General features: G+C 48.8%; 1 protein-coding gene across 5 annotated transcripts in view; it reads left to right on the top strand.

Moving 5' to 3' along the window:
* The window catches only part of JADE3 (jade family PHD finger 3), a 60,339-nt gene that overhangs the window by 336 nt on the left and 45,801 nt on the right, over positions 1-14,202 (top strand). The window contains exon 1 of one of the 5 annotated variants that reach the window (XM_066983250.1): positions 346-497. The exons of 2 other annotated variants lie outside the window; for them this stretch is intronic. The gene's annotated coding sequence lies outside the window, so the exon portion shown is untranslated. Of the gene's footprint in view, positions 1-345; positions 498-688; positions 12,576-14,202 lie in introns of those variants that run through there. 2 more of the 5 variants (XM_066983242.1, XM_048051165.2) reach the window with 2 other exon arrangements.

The raw sequence follows: 14,202 nt of genomic DNA, 5'->3' as shown, positions 1-14,202 counted from the left end.
TGGCGTTTGGCGCCAAGGCCGCCGCCGAGGAGGAGGAGGAGGAGGAGGAGGGGAGGAAGCAGCGGGTGCGGGGTGCGCGGTGCCGCCGCCCGCCCGCAGGGAAAAGTTGCGGCGGCCCCGGCCCGGCCCCGCCGCGGGGCCGCCCCGAGCGTGCCGACCCCTCCCCTGCCCTCCCCTCCCCTCCGCCTCGCCGGGGGGGGCCCGGGCCGGGGCTCGGCGGCGGCGGCGGCCCCGTCTGGGCGCCCTTTTGTTCGGCGCCGAGCGGCGGGGCGGGGTGTGGCGTGCGGGGCGCTGCGGGGCCGCGCGGCGCGGTGCGGTGCGGTGCGGAGCGGTGCGGAGCCGCCGGGCCGGGCCGGGCACGGGCCGGGCACTGCCGCCGCCGCCAGCACCGGGCGGAGCGCCCGAGCCGCGCCGAGCCGCGGAACTTGCTAGAACTGAGTTCGGCCGCCGCGACGCCTCCGCCCGCGCGGCCCGAGCCGCAGCGCCACGCCGCCGAGGTAAGGCAAGGCGCGGCCCCGCCGTGCCCGCGCGGCCTCACGCGGGGGGAGCCGGCCCGGGGGCTGCCCCGCGGCGCCGGCGGATCTCTCCCCCCCCGCCCCTTTTCTTCCTAACGCTCTGTATTTTGCGGGAGAGCCGCGGGCGCCTCGCCTGCAAGCCGCGTGTCCCAGCCCTCGGGGGAGGGGACCCCCCTCCTGCCGGGCGGTCCCGCGGCTGGCGCGCCGGGAGCCGTGGAGGTGCCCTGCCCCGGGGGCCCTTCCGCCGACACCAAAACGCGAGGGCACCGGCGCGGCGCCTCGGCGCACCGAACCTCTTATCCGCGGCCAAGTTCCTCCCTCGGGCCGGCGTTGGTCGCGGAGCATCTCCGCACACCTGCGCGCCCGGACGGGGCGAGCGCCAGCCTCGGCCGGAGCCGGCCTGGGGACGCGGGGGACGGAAGGGTTCGGGGGGTGCCGCCGCCTGACGGAGGGCTCCCCAGCGGGGCGGCGGAAAGGCCTCCGTCGCCTGCGCTCCCCGCAGGGCGAAAACGCCGCTTCAGGTCTCTCTGGTGGACAAGGTGCCTTTTCGAACGCAAAGCGAGTTGGTGCGCCGAGGGGCTGGAGCGCTGTTTGTTTGTTTGTTTGTTGTAAACTGAACTTCTGACCTCCTTCCAGGCTAGACGCGACACGCTCTGCTCTTCAGGCCAAAGAGGAGCGGAATAAAGCTCTCTTCCGAGGAGGCTGGCTTTGTATGCGGGGAAGGGCACCAACATAATTGCAGCTGCTTCTGTTTTACCTGTCATTCATTTGATGCGTCCTCCATCTAGGTTCCGTGCGCAGAACTGGCCTCCCTCCCTTCCCCCCCAGCGGAAAAATTTCCCCTGGCTTGGGTCAGCCAGCACAACGTTTTTAGGGTTTTATTTATCTCACGTACACGCGGCAGGTACGTGCAAAGGTTTGTCAAAGAGCGGGAGCACGTGCTGCGGTGTCACTTACTGGCAGGGATGCATCTTTGTTTGGGAGCTCACTAAAATTATGAAAACCCACTGTGAACGTAAAAGTCTGGCTGGAGGACCTCAGCCCAGTGCTGGGGTAAACCCAGCTTTCCTCTCCTACAGTTCTGCAGGCGTCCTTTCCACGGCCGAAATTCGGGAAGTTGTCACCTCGGATTCACTGGGACACCTGAGACTGCTGCGGGCTTTTTGGTTTCGTGTGGCTTTTGTAGAGGTGGCTGGTTCTTTCGTGGAAAACTTCGAAATAACAAAACAAAACCGTTTGGCAGCACCTGAGTTATTTTTTTACCTGTACGTCTTTATATAAGGACACCTTGCGTTGTGTGTGATAGCTACCGCGTGCCGAGTGCTGCAGAGCATGTACCCACAGAGCCTGCTGGAGCCCGTGCGTGGGTTTTGTCAGCCAGGGGCCTGGTCCTTGGGTGGCGTGAACGCGGGCGCGCGAGGCCGTGGTGGGCGCCGCTGGCTTGGTAAGGCTGCTGGCGAGAAGCCAGGCGGGACCCCGCGCGGGGTGCCGTGAGTTGGAGTCGAAATCCCGAAGGCGTTTGCTCCCCGTGCTCTCTTGAGGTGGCTGTTCCAGCCTCCGAAATCTGTTCCGGAAGGTCGTGCCCCAGAGGGCGAGGAGCACGGCGTAGCGTCCGTGCATTTTCCGTTAGCTCAGCGAGAGCTGGGCTGTATCCAGGGCGAGAACACGTACCTGTTCTTGTAGCGCCTCTTTCGTGATCCCTAGGCGAAAATGCGACGCCAGCAGCTGTTTGTGCGGCGCGACTTTCTCCTTGAATCCTTGGATGTCGGTGTGCGGGGGCTGCTGCCCGAGCAGCCTTGATGGTGCAGTGTTTTTTTGCCCACTTTTCGGGCCAGTTTGCTAATTAAGAATATTGTATTCGACCAAAGTTTAAAAGCTAATGTTTTATTATCCTTTGCTATCGTTTTCTCATGTTTTTTTTATATAACCAAAACCTTACCTTTCTATCTAGATGAGCGGTGTCACTGCTTCTTGGCTGACGTGCCCTGCATCTCGGACCAAGCAAGGCTTGCTTCGTGCGCTGCAGGCCAAAATGGGCTGAGTCAAAACTTGCTGCTCAGTCACGTGAACTTACGCTCTTCCCACTCCCACTGCTTTTGGGGGAGCTGTGGGCAAGGGAATTCAGCGTCTTGGGAATTTCTGGAAAGGGAAACAGCTCCTGTGAGATTGTGTGGCATTTCTCTTTGTTTTGTGAAGGTTTGAAGTGCTTATAACTCTGGAGGCTTCGTGTAATTGGAGGCATAAAAGCGATTTTGACATACTTTACTTAAAATGGAAACTAACAAGTTAATAATAGCTCTTATCGGAGGTATTTATGTAATGGAAGCCAGCAGATGCTGTTCGCATCCTGAAAGGCTGCTGGGTGTATGAAGTGTTGTGCGGGGGCTCGGTCAGGTGTTGTGCAGGTGGAAGATGGGGCAGGGCAGAGCGAGATGGGGCTGCCACCTCCGGGGAGCCAGGCAGCTGCGTGGCTTTCTGCACTTCAGCACAAGGCTGCGTTGAGCTTCGTGTTGCTCTTTTACAGGAGTCACCTCCCCTCTTTTCAAATACGCTTCTCGCTTTAAAATGACTCTTGTTTGTGTTTGTAGTCCAGGGCCGCGGAGATCTATTTGCTATTAGGGGTCGCAGAGATTTATTACTTATAAACTGCATTTATAAGTACTACTTTTGCAGACGCTTCGAGGGATTTCAGCCGGAGGACGTTAGCCAGCGCAAAGCCCTGCGAAGCGCAGCGTGGCAGCCCAGGTACCGGCTCGTGCGGAGCGATGCCAGGCCCCCGTGCGTCGCTCGTCGCCCTCCCACCCCTCTGTAATTGCCCAGAGCCTCCCTGTTGCCCTGGGCCGCTTGCTCGTTCACGTTCGCTTACTTTCGAGTCGCCCTTCTCCAGGCAGCATCTGCGCTTACGGCGTTTGTGGATCCTGTTGCAGCGTGTGGGAGATGGAGAATGTGGGGGCTCGCATGCCCTGGGACAGGCTCTCGCCTGGATGGGGGGCACTGAAGTGCTCACCTTCGCTCTTTCAGCTGCGTCTAAAACTTGGGAGCGCTGTCGTTTCTTACGCTGCACTTGTGGGGCGTCTTGCTTATCGAACTGCAGGCTGAGCGTAATGCTTCGTGTCGTTAATGCCTCCGCGTGTTTTAATTAGAGCTGTAGGGAGATGTTAAAAAACAGGTTTATGCACATGCCCGACTGGTTGCTGAAATGAATAAGCTTGTCACACGGTCTGGAGGGGGGTTGTGTATTATTTGGCTACTCTACTGCTGTCCGGGCCTGGTTTTTTTTTTTTCCTCCCTTTTTCTTCCTTTCTCTCTTAAAAAGGCGGCCCAAGCGTGTGGTGAGGAGCTGCAGCACCTGACCCGCTGCGAGTCCTGTCCCAGCCGGCCGTGTGTGCTTACGGGGCCCCGGGGCTGGCCGCGGGCGGCTCCCGCTGTGCTGTTCTGCGGCACGGGGCCGAGGATGACTGCTGCACAACTCTGGGCCCCGAGCCGCCTTGCTTTTACCTGCAGCACGGTGCTGGGCAAGCAGAGCTCTTCGTGCAGGCGAAATACCTGACATATCTTCAAGTCTTAGACAAAACACTTTTTTTTTTTTCTTTCTAACATAAAGATGTTGCTGTTAGATTGACACAGCTGTTGGGTTGATGCAGGGACACGAGCGCTTGAAAATCACAGCCGAACTCAGAGCTTTCCTTCCTGCCGCTCTAAAATTGCGAGTGTTTTGAACAGGCCAGGCAATTTTTAAATAATGCTTGCTTTAAAGACCGCTAAGATATTGAGAAAATTACTATTTGCAGTGCACTAAATATTTAAAGTCTTGTTGATGTATAGCAGAATGAATTGGCAGTATTTTCTTTCTACTGCCGCACAGGAAGTCTTAGGTCTTGAGCCGCTGTGTACAAAGCATATAGGAGAAGCATGCACCCTGACAGGGGAGGAGAGAAATGTCCCTAGTGGGATTACTTGTGGTTTTTAATTCTCTTCATTGTTCTGCTTTTAACTGCTTGCATTTCTTTAATATTCTTCAAGTGTTGATTTGCAGGCCTTGGTATTGAAGCGGCTGTGGGGGACTCGTCGTTTGAAGTAGGGCCGTATCCCACGCAGGTTTGGGCTCTCATGGAGAAAACCTCACGCAGCCAAAACACGCCGTATGCCAGCGAGTTGTGGAAATGCAGGGGAAAGCGCTCAGCTAGGCAATCGTAGGGCGAGGGGGCCCTTGCAGAAGGGCGCAGGAGTCATGCGTCTCCTGCCCCTGTTAGCACTCGCAGAGGAAGGAGGGTGACAAATCTGCACTCCCGTGCCTGCCTTGATGCAAATAGGCTCTTCTCGCTGCAGGTAATGGACTGAGGGGAAGTAGCGATAGCAGGTGATCATTTGCAGTGAAAGGTAAACCTTGTTAAGTGTTGTTTGATAGCAAGGAGAAAATGCTCGCTTCTAGCGCAGAAAATAGTTTTCTGTGTTTGCCACGGATGCCGACCGGCGTTGTGACAAGGGAAGGATGGCCGGTCGTCAGCGGTGCTGCGCGTTGGTAGCCTTAACCTCGTTTGGGGGAGTCCTAGCTACTCTTCAGTATCAGCTTAATTCAAGAGCGGCTGTGTTCTTCTGAAAAAAATCAAATTGACTGTCATTTAAGCAGCTGAAAGGCAGATACTTAAACCTGATAATGAAGTTGCAGTCTTCCTTATGTTAACAACATAATCATTTCCAGCGTAGCATGAAATGAGCAATCTTAAGAAGTAAGTGAAGCATTTTGCCAGACAAATTTGGACTTGCAGTTCTGTAGCAGAATGTGCTGAGAGTGAGGGAGGAACTGAAAGGCTGATGTTAATACAAGGTGCGTATTTATGAACAGTGGTGTAATGGCCATTGGCATACAGAGGAAGGAAAATTCACTCCTGCTTAATGGTATTGATTCTTCTCTGGAAATTATTTTTGCTGAATGCTTTGTCCCTGTTGCAGAAATTAATTTTCTGTGCTTTCTTTGGTTAGTGCTGCTTCATTGTTTTTGGGCAAAGAAATGAAAGAGGTGAAAACTTGTGGGATGAAATAATTCCAAATTTCCGATACAAATAAAAATAAGGCAAGCTGGTTTTGGGTATTCTTTGCAACTGGTATCCGTTCTTTTTTTATTTTTTTTAATTATTATGATCTCATACTATACTTTTCCAGTGATATTTTATGTAAATTTTGAAAGCTTTTCTTTATTTGGGCATTTTTCATGATGAAGTATGAAAAGTGCCCAAATACGAGTATGCTGAAGTTGGTAGTAAGTGTGATATATTTTTGATCGAAATACTTTTTTTTTAATACAGCTAGAGAATGCTTAGTTTACTTGCAGTGGGAATTGAAAGACTTTGGCAGTGGCTGTCAGGTTACATCCATGTACGCTGCTGCAGTTTTGATGGAGACCTGGCTTGCTCTAAGCACAGCTATGCAGAGGTGAAATAACTGGAAAAGCCGTTGTCAAATATAAAGTCTCTGGTCTGAGCTCAGTGAAGGAGGATGAGGTTAGAAATTAGTTTATGTACCAGTACTTAGTACTCTCTTGTCTTCTGTTGCTGAGAGCTGAGTATACAGGGTTCTTTGCTAAATCTGACATGTGGGTTTTCATTTTTCATCCTCTACAAATGTCAGAAAACTTCAGAGAAGGCAGGACGTAAGTTATCAGAAAGCTTGCACTCCTGACAAACAGCGTGGTATCAGTCGGAGCCCATGACTCCCATTACTGGGATTAATCTGGCTTAAGTGCTCTTGGATCCTTTGCCCGGTGTCTTCTGTGTGCATGTTCTAGGTCAGAGCCTCTGTATGTAACAGAAGCTGCCGGGTGCAACAGCAAATGGGTGTGTGTGAACTCAGACTGGCGGCTAATAGCTTTTGCAGGTGCCACTTCATTCTCTTTTTAAGGTTATTGGAATCAATTTGTTTTGTGTGTTTGCTTCTGCATGCTTGACTTCAGCATTTCAAACAGTCCACCACTTGAGGTATGAATGGGTTAAGAGTTGAAAAAAGGTCTGAAGTAAATTAAAAAGGGGAAAAAAGCCTCGAGCGCACACAACAACTCGAATGTGATTTATAGTTCCTCCTTATCTCTTCCAGCCATGTCTTTGATGCCTTTGTACTCGGTCTTTGGCTGGCCCCCCTTGTCTTTGCCTTGACTTCCCCAACTTTTTCCTTGTTGCTGTAGAAAACAGGCATTTCTCGTGAGTGTCTCACAATTTTCATGGGACCCTATAAATCAGCTAGGTCACATTAAATTTGTCTCCTGTACCAAACTCCAGACAGAACGGACTTCCAGATTATTTGTAGTCAGCCTGAAAATATTTTTGACAAACCTCCGGGGATTTTTTTTGAATAAGATCTGTGTAGGTTTGGTGGGTCTGATAGAAGATGGTGTTTCCCCTCACTGGTGTTTTTATGTGAGAAGGTATTTGTGTGTGTTTACATATGGATTTATAAAAGGATCATCCACTGAAAAATCAAGTTGTATTTTTTAAAATTCGTGGAAAGTAAAACATGTTATAAAATGTGTTTTTTTTTTTTTTTTAGTGAACACTTGCGTTAATTAGTATTTTGCTAATGTATTTCACACAAACTTCTGTGGTCTTATGCCTGTACATATGTGTGTTTTGCTTGGTTAAGCAAGTTGAATCTGTGTTTGACTTAAAACACACATCAGTATCATTTACTTTGCACAGATAATGTGTAGTCTTCAAAAGAGAAAAAGAAACTTAATGTATCAAGAGGAGCCGCTGGAAAAACAGGACAGTGGGAAAGCATTGACTTAGCTGAGAAACTTTCAAAACACTTCAAAGTGACTTCAGATGTGCTTGTTCTCAAAGCCTTTTCTACCAATTTTCTGCCCTATGTTTTTTTTTTTTGTCAAAATGCTTCTTTCTTACCTCTTTGAAATCACTTTAGGGAACATATTTTACTCTCCTTCTAGGAAAGTTACCAGCTTTTCTAACAACTTGGAGGCATCATGCTAGAGCAGTTATGTTATGGTGGTCGAGCTGGTCATATACATTTGATTTTGAAGAAACAGCATTAGTGACGGCCCTTGCACAAGTTGAGCTTGCTTCACTCCCTTACCCGGCTTCTTTGGCCGTAGTGAAACATCTCCAGATCTTTTGGAGGTGTTAGGCCACGTCAGGGTGCTCTGTGCCACCTCTTCATAGTCTTTTAGGGGTGTGTGGAGATTCAGTCAGCCAGAGTTGAGAGTTCAGCTGCACGATGGTAATCCTCAGAGGATGAAAAGCTCCGCTCCCCTGTTTACCCTCTCTGTGGAGAAACTGACAGGATTACGTCAGTAAGAACAGATTTTTGTGCTTCAGGTAGGCAGGAGTGCCAGAAGACTCTCAGGGAGTAAACCTACTGACAGAATTTGCTTTTTCTTTCTGCCTTTGGGTCACCGGTGGAGTCCGGCAGGCGCAGCACCGAGGACCTCGGGGTGCCTGTGGCACGGAGGCGGCTGGGGCTGAGGGCGGCCTTCGGCCCTGCTGCGCCCCTGGCGTAGCCCTTCAAAGCCTAAAAAACCTCAAAAGCCTCGCCTCCACGAAGGTGACAGCTTTGGAAAGCAGGAGTCTTGCTAAAAAGGAAAAAAAAAATCAATAAATTGTAAAAATCTCGGCGTTTTTAGATGGTTTTGTTGAAGGCCCTGTTTTTCCTTTTGTCAGGCAGCTCTCCTGGCAGCAGGTGCTTAAGAGGAGTCGTCCTCCTGTGTTACAACTCGATCTTGACACCCTCCCCCCCGGCATGCCTGCATCTGGAGATTTTGAGAAGAAATAAATACAGTTTTCTCCCACGGGAGTTCGGCTAACAAATTCATTAGATAAATGTCTTGCTGATTGCTGGCTTCGTTCTGGCACTGACTTTAATGCCTGTTGACTCCACTGAGGCCACGTTTTCCCTGCTTGTTTCTCAGAACTTGTCATTTGTTTTGTCTGACTGAGCGGGAATGGCTTTGGAAAAGAAACCTGTGTCGACTAACAAGTCTTTTTTCATAGCATTTAAAAAAAAAAAAAAAGGAAGAAAAGAAAAAAAACACAGGCAAACAACCCCCAACCCTTTCTGACGATTTAGGATCATCTTCAAGGAAGAATTAATTTTTGGTCGCTGCTTTGGAATTTGCAGCCACAAAGGATGAAGTTGATTAAGCCTTGTTTAGCGCGCTTTCTGGTCTGCTGCTTCGGTAATTGTCTCTTGATTGTGCTCCAGCCCTGTCTGTGCCGTCCCAGTGCACAGCTTGGGTGCTCTATTTATTCGTGGGGTTTCTTTGCGGGGGGAGGAGGTCTGAACGCCGACGTGATGGCTAGATGGCTGACCGAGGGGGAATGGGGGCCTTTCCTTATAGCACCTCACAAATGCCCATGTCATGAGTTTGATGAGGGGTGTGGAAAATACTCTAGATCGCTGTGGTGAGCAAGTGAAGTCAGCACTATTATTTGTCTCTCACCCTTCCTTCTCCGGGAACCGACTGTCATTCAGTTAAATATGGCTAAACCTTTGGATGTGAGGTGAGCTGTTTACCTGGATGATGTTTCAGTGGGTGCTGAGACCACCTTCAAGACCAGGAAGAAGTAATTGTTTTTTCCTAGGCGTTTAATACACTAAATTAGATCTAGCTCGGTGTGAGTAGCTCAGTGGACTAACAATAAAAATAACATGCAGCAACTGGTAAGTGTCAGGTGCTGACAGCTTTCTTTTGGTGTAAGCTTAGTTCTTGGGAGCTTAGTAAGATGAAAGGTATTCACCATATCCAAACTGTTTTACATACTCGGACTCTAGCGTCCTTGTACCCAGAGCTCTTGAAGAAACTTGGGAGCATACATGCTGTAGTCTCTGTGAACCTGGGAGTTACACAGTGGTGAGCACTACAGCTAAGCTTATCCAGAATGCTTTCTTGACAACTGCCAACCAGCTGTGAGTTAGCTTTCCTACTGTAATCCAGAGATAACTTATTCGTGATCTACCCGTCAATCAGTGACCATCTTGCACATAAGTGGTGGAAGCTAGCGGGCGTGAAGTCGAGGAGAGGCTCGTGCTGGCCGTGGGTGATCTGTGGCTGGCTGTGGGTGATCTGTGCAGGCAGTGGCAGAGCCCTGCAAGGGCGAGGGGTTGGGGTTTGGTGGCTGGAGGTGGGTCTGAGTCTCTGTGGATGAGGGAGGAGGGCTGGGAAGGTGAGCTGCAGGAGGAGGGATGGGCTCTGCAGGTGTGGTAGCTGCCAAGGCCTTTCGTGATGCTGAATTGGGTGCGTGAGGTGAGGAGAGGAGGAAGAAGGGTCCTGGTGCAGATCTGATCCCCAGAGGCATCTGTTTACAGGGCTGCAAATCAGCACTTGAATCCAAGCGAGGGGAGAGAGATCTGACGTGCTTCTCTCTTCAGCGTGTGAACTGGCTGTCCTCAGTATGCTGGGTACTTCGAGTCCTAGTGTTCAGACCTTTTCATTTGCTTCATGGGGAGTTAGAGCCTGATGGGTTTTGTTTTCTTGTTACGGAGCCAGAGATTGAATTTGAAAGCACTGAATTGCGCAGGTCAGTATCACTGCAGTCCTAAATCTAAATCTGGCGCTCGGTCTCTTACATTGCCAGTGTCTGGAGGATCCAGCAAGAAGCAGTGATGCTGCTTTTAGCGTTTGTGACTCTCTAGTGTTTGTTGTGGGGTCATGAGACTTTCTGCAGAGTGTATGAGAACAGCGTGGCTGTGCCATCAAAAACATAACATCTGTTACCGTGTTTTAGAAGTTCTCACACTTGGTGAACTGTTCCATTTTTTTTATTTTAAGATCTCTGCTAAAGATGTCCATAACTGTGCACAAATATAGTTGCCTTAAATAATGGAAATTAGCTATGGGAAAAGATGCTTCTAGGTCATCTAGATTATTGCTTCTGCAGTGTTCGCTTGTCTCCCTTCAGAATATGAGATGAAATAGCACTGCCATCACCCTGCTTTAGGAAATGCACATAAAAGTCCCTCTATTTAGCACAGGATGAGCAAGTCGAATGAGGTGGGTTGATGGTTAAAGCCCAACTTGTCCCATTTGTTTTCTTGCCCTCGGGCCGGTTTGAGAAACGCGGAGCTGGAGGATGTTCTCTTGGCAGCGTAGGCACCAGCGCTCTTGTCCAATCTTTGTTTCAGCGTCAGGAGCGGCAGCTTCCATTCCTCCCCTTGGGGATGCAGACCAATAGCTCTTACTGTCAAGAAGCTTCCTTAATGCTATGCCGAAATTATTTGTTTCTTTGGTTTCATCCCATTGCGTCTGATCTCTCGCAGACTCGTTCCTTTTGTTTCACCCGTGTTAACATCCTGCCACTATATGAAGAATGTAAATGGCTTAAACGCCCACCTTAGGGTGCACATAATGTCGAATCCCGTGTGTATTTTGATCTTGGTGGCCTTCCCCTGCAAGGCAGTTATTTCAGCCCTTGACTCTTTTTTTTTTCTTTGCTTGTATATGCTAATTACATTGTGAAACAAGTAATTTCAAGCAATAAATGAGAAGTTTTGAGCATTTTGCAGAATGGCTGGCGTTATACACACGCCAAATAACTGCTCCGTTGGGTCACCATCCGAGCGCCCGGGGGCCCAGGGCTTCAGAGCAATTCATAAATGGGGTTGATGGTACTGGTTAGTCGTCTTATGAAACCTATCATTCTAGACATCCCATTGCATTGTTCATCCAAAATGGGCTAAGCCGCTGTGGGAAATTGTTTTCCCAGCAAATTCTAATTGGTTGCTGAGAGTTACGGAGTTGCTGGTTGTAATTAGCAGTAGGCTCGCCGCTGCGTGAAGGTGCAACGAAACGTTTCTGCGAGGGTGTGAGGAAGTGAAGGTGCCAGAGAGTCGCAGGCTTTATTAGATGCTTTCTGCATCTCTGAGCTTCCTTAAGGTGAAGTGGACTATCTTTAGGTTTTTACAACGAGGTTGTGGATTTATACCAGATGATTTTCATGGTTTTCAATGTGGAAAAGGAATTTGCATGGTTTTTGATGTGGAAAAGGGGTAAAAATCGAGCAGCTTCTGAATGTTCATTTTAGTTAGACTCTTAGAAGCTCAGGAAGAAGCACCAGATTGCAGTTTAAAACAATCAAAAGTTCAACTCTGTTATGACTACTGAGTAAGGATTCAAAATACTTTTGTCAGAGCTTGGTGACTTTGTCTTTTCTACTTTGTGTCCCTGTAGGATAAATATAGCCTGGAAGCATCTTCTCAGTTAGCCCAAAACTTTATCCAGTGTATATCTGGGTTCTTATTCTTATAATGATTCTTTCCCCTTGTAGTTATGAGGGAAAAAGTACCATTGCCTTTCTGCTTCATATTATCATTGATCTGTAACCTTGAAAACAACTGGCTTTATTTTCAGTGCTACCTTGGTAGCATAAAAATCTCGATCTGCCTTTTCTAAGGTGCCTGTGTAATGCTATTGGTAGTCTATGGGGAGCTGGTTACATGTGTTAAATATCCGAGGCTGTCTAAAAAATTGGAAATAATAAAATGGTTTTCTAATAACTTTCCCGGCTCAGCAGCTGTTATATCTGTGGGATTATTTATTGTGAATGAAGCATCACAGGACCAACTTTCTAATATGCAGTCTTGCAAGTCATTTGTGAGGTGGGAATTGCACGTTAGGTGATAGAAGTTATCAGACAACCCATGCTATCAGAAGCAGCTGAGAAGATGTGGATTAAATGAAAATGTTCACAGGAATGTCAGCAGCTGCTTGGAAAACTGGGAGGATGGTTACTAATTAATTTTTAAACTAGACAAGTGAATTTAGTGAAGTTTAACAGTGGTCTCTCCTAGGTCCAGTATTAACTAATTGATGGTGTGGATGGAGGAGTAAGGATTATACTCATTAAATATCCAGCTAAAACTGGATGGAGCTACATGTCTGTTTGGGAAGATGCCTTGCATTTTACAGGTATCTTGACAAACTAGAGAAACAGTCTGGAAAAAGAAGTTGGATGGAGTGCAGTAGGGGCCAAAGAGGCTGACGAAGCTGCAGTGGCTGTTTACCAGCAGAACAGGAGGCAGCAGGACCACGTTGTTGCAAAAAGCAAATGCACTCAGGTTTGTACATCGTGCCTGGAGCTTGCATAATGGGAAAGAACAATTTCCTGTAACAAGAGGAGAGCATTTTCTGTGCAGGGAAGGGTTCAGCCTGAATACTTCGCCCAGCTTTGGGCATCACAATTTCCTATTGTTTTTTGTGGACCAACCCTGGAAAGGGTGATGTAGAGCAACTCAGAAGGCTCAGAAATGTAGGGAACGTGGCCTCTGAGCAGAGAGTGTAAGAACTAGATTGTATTTGGCCTGGGGAGGGGACTGAGGCATAACAAAAGTGGTAAGAGTAGTGTCCAGGATGCTAGATGTAAAGAAGAAAGGATGAGCTCCTTCAGCGTCCGGTGCTGATAGAGGACTGGTGAAGTGCTGGAGCTGCATCAAGAAGGATGCTCGCTGTGCCGCCAGCAAGCTTCTCCTGCTTGCCTGGAGAGGTGGCAGGGTCCCTGCTCAGCACAACCTGAATGGGCGTTTTGGGCGACGTCGCAGGCTCTTGGTCCTGTCTCAGTGCCCTTCCCAGGCCCCTGGCAGACTTTTTCTGTGGCTGCCTCTTTTGTTGAGAGTGGCAGCAAGTATCTGGGGTGGTTCTGGAAAGAAGCACGAAGCGCTGCTTTTGTCCAGTGCCGTTCTTGGTTTGGGGGCTTGGCTGTTGGTGAGTATTATGGTAAATTACAGCCTGGCAATAGCGGTTAAGTGCAAACCTAGGTCTTTAATCCAGTTGGCTTTCTGCTGTTAAGAGTTGGATTTTAAGACAGAAATCTTCATTGATGCTTCTTCCCCTGGTGATGCTTGGTTTCACAGGCAGCGTTTATGGAAAGCTCCCATGAATTTCAGAGCTTTGTTTCGTATGTCTACGCTGTGTTTAGCTTCTATAAAATCTCTTTGCTTTTTCTTTTGCACCGCATTGCATTTCCTGTCGCTTCCCTGTTGCTTTTTATCAACCCAGATCCTACTGGCACAGTGTGTGTCTCCTGTTTGTTATCCCTTGCCTCCACTTGCTCGTGAGGGGTGGCGTGGGGGGCTTGTGCCTTACTCTGCTGGGGGCTTGCCCCCTACTCCTCAATTTGAAGCGAATCAGCCTAGTGTTTCTGAGTTGGTGTATTAGGACTGGCCTTCCAAAAAACACCTGAAACCCCCCCCAAAAAAAAATATGGTATTGGTGCCAGCTATATCCTTCATGCTATTTTGTATATGTTTGTGAAATAAACAAAACTGGTGCTGAAGGAAGTATCTATATAGTATAATGGTTAAAGAAAGAGGGGAAGATTTTTAGTTGAACCTTTTGGTATTTCAGAGTTCATCCTGGCATTTAATTGAGCAAACAAATGTGTTTTTAATGAAGAGTTCAAAAATATATTAGTCTTGTGGTTCAGCTGGGAGGCAAAAGCTGTGGTTTTATTCATACTTAAAAGTTGTGAGCTCTGCTGCATTTTAATGATGCCATTTGAGCTGCCGTGACCAGGGCTTCGCTTGTGAAAATTTACATTAGAGGTGTTCAGCGGGGACATTAAGGAATTAAACCCTGTAATGAAACTTCTCGTAAGAAAAAATGAGGTTTGAGAAACGGATCTGAATGCTCCCTTTAGCTTCACCTCTCCCTCTAGCTGCGTCCCCAGCCTGTGCTGTGGGCGATGCT

This window comes from Anser cygnoides, chromosome 1, assembly GCF_040182565.1.
Source record: "Anser cygnoides isolate HZ-2024a breed goose chromosome 1, Taihu_goose_T2T_genome, whole genome shotgun sequence".
Lineage (NCBI taxonomy): Eukaryota > Metazoa > Chordata > Aves > Anseriformes > Anatidae > Anser > Anser cygnoides.
The sequence above is the reverse complement of the archived record's forward strand: the minus strand, read 5'-3'. Positions and strand labels throughout refer to the sequence as shown.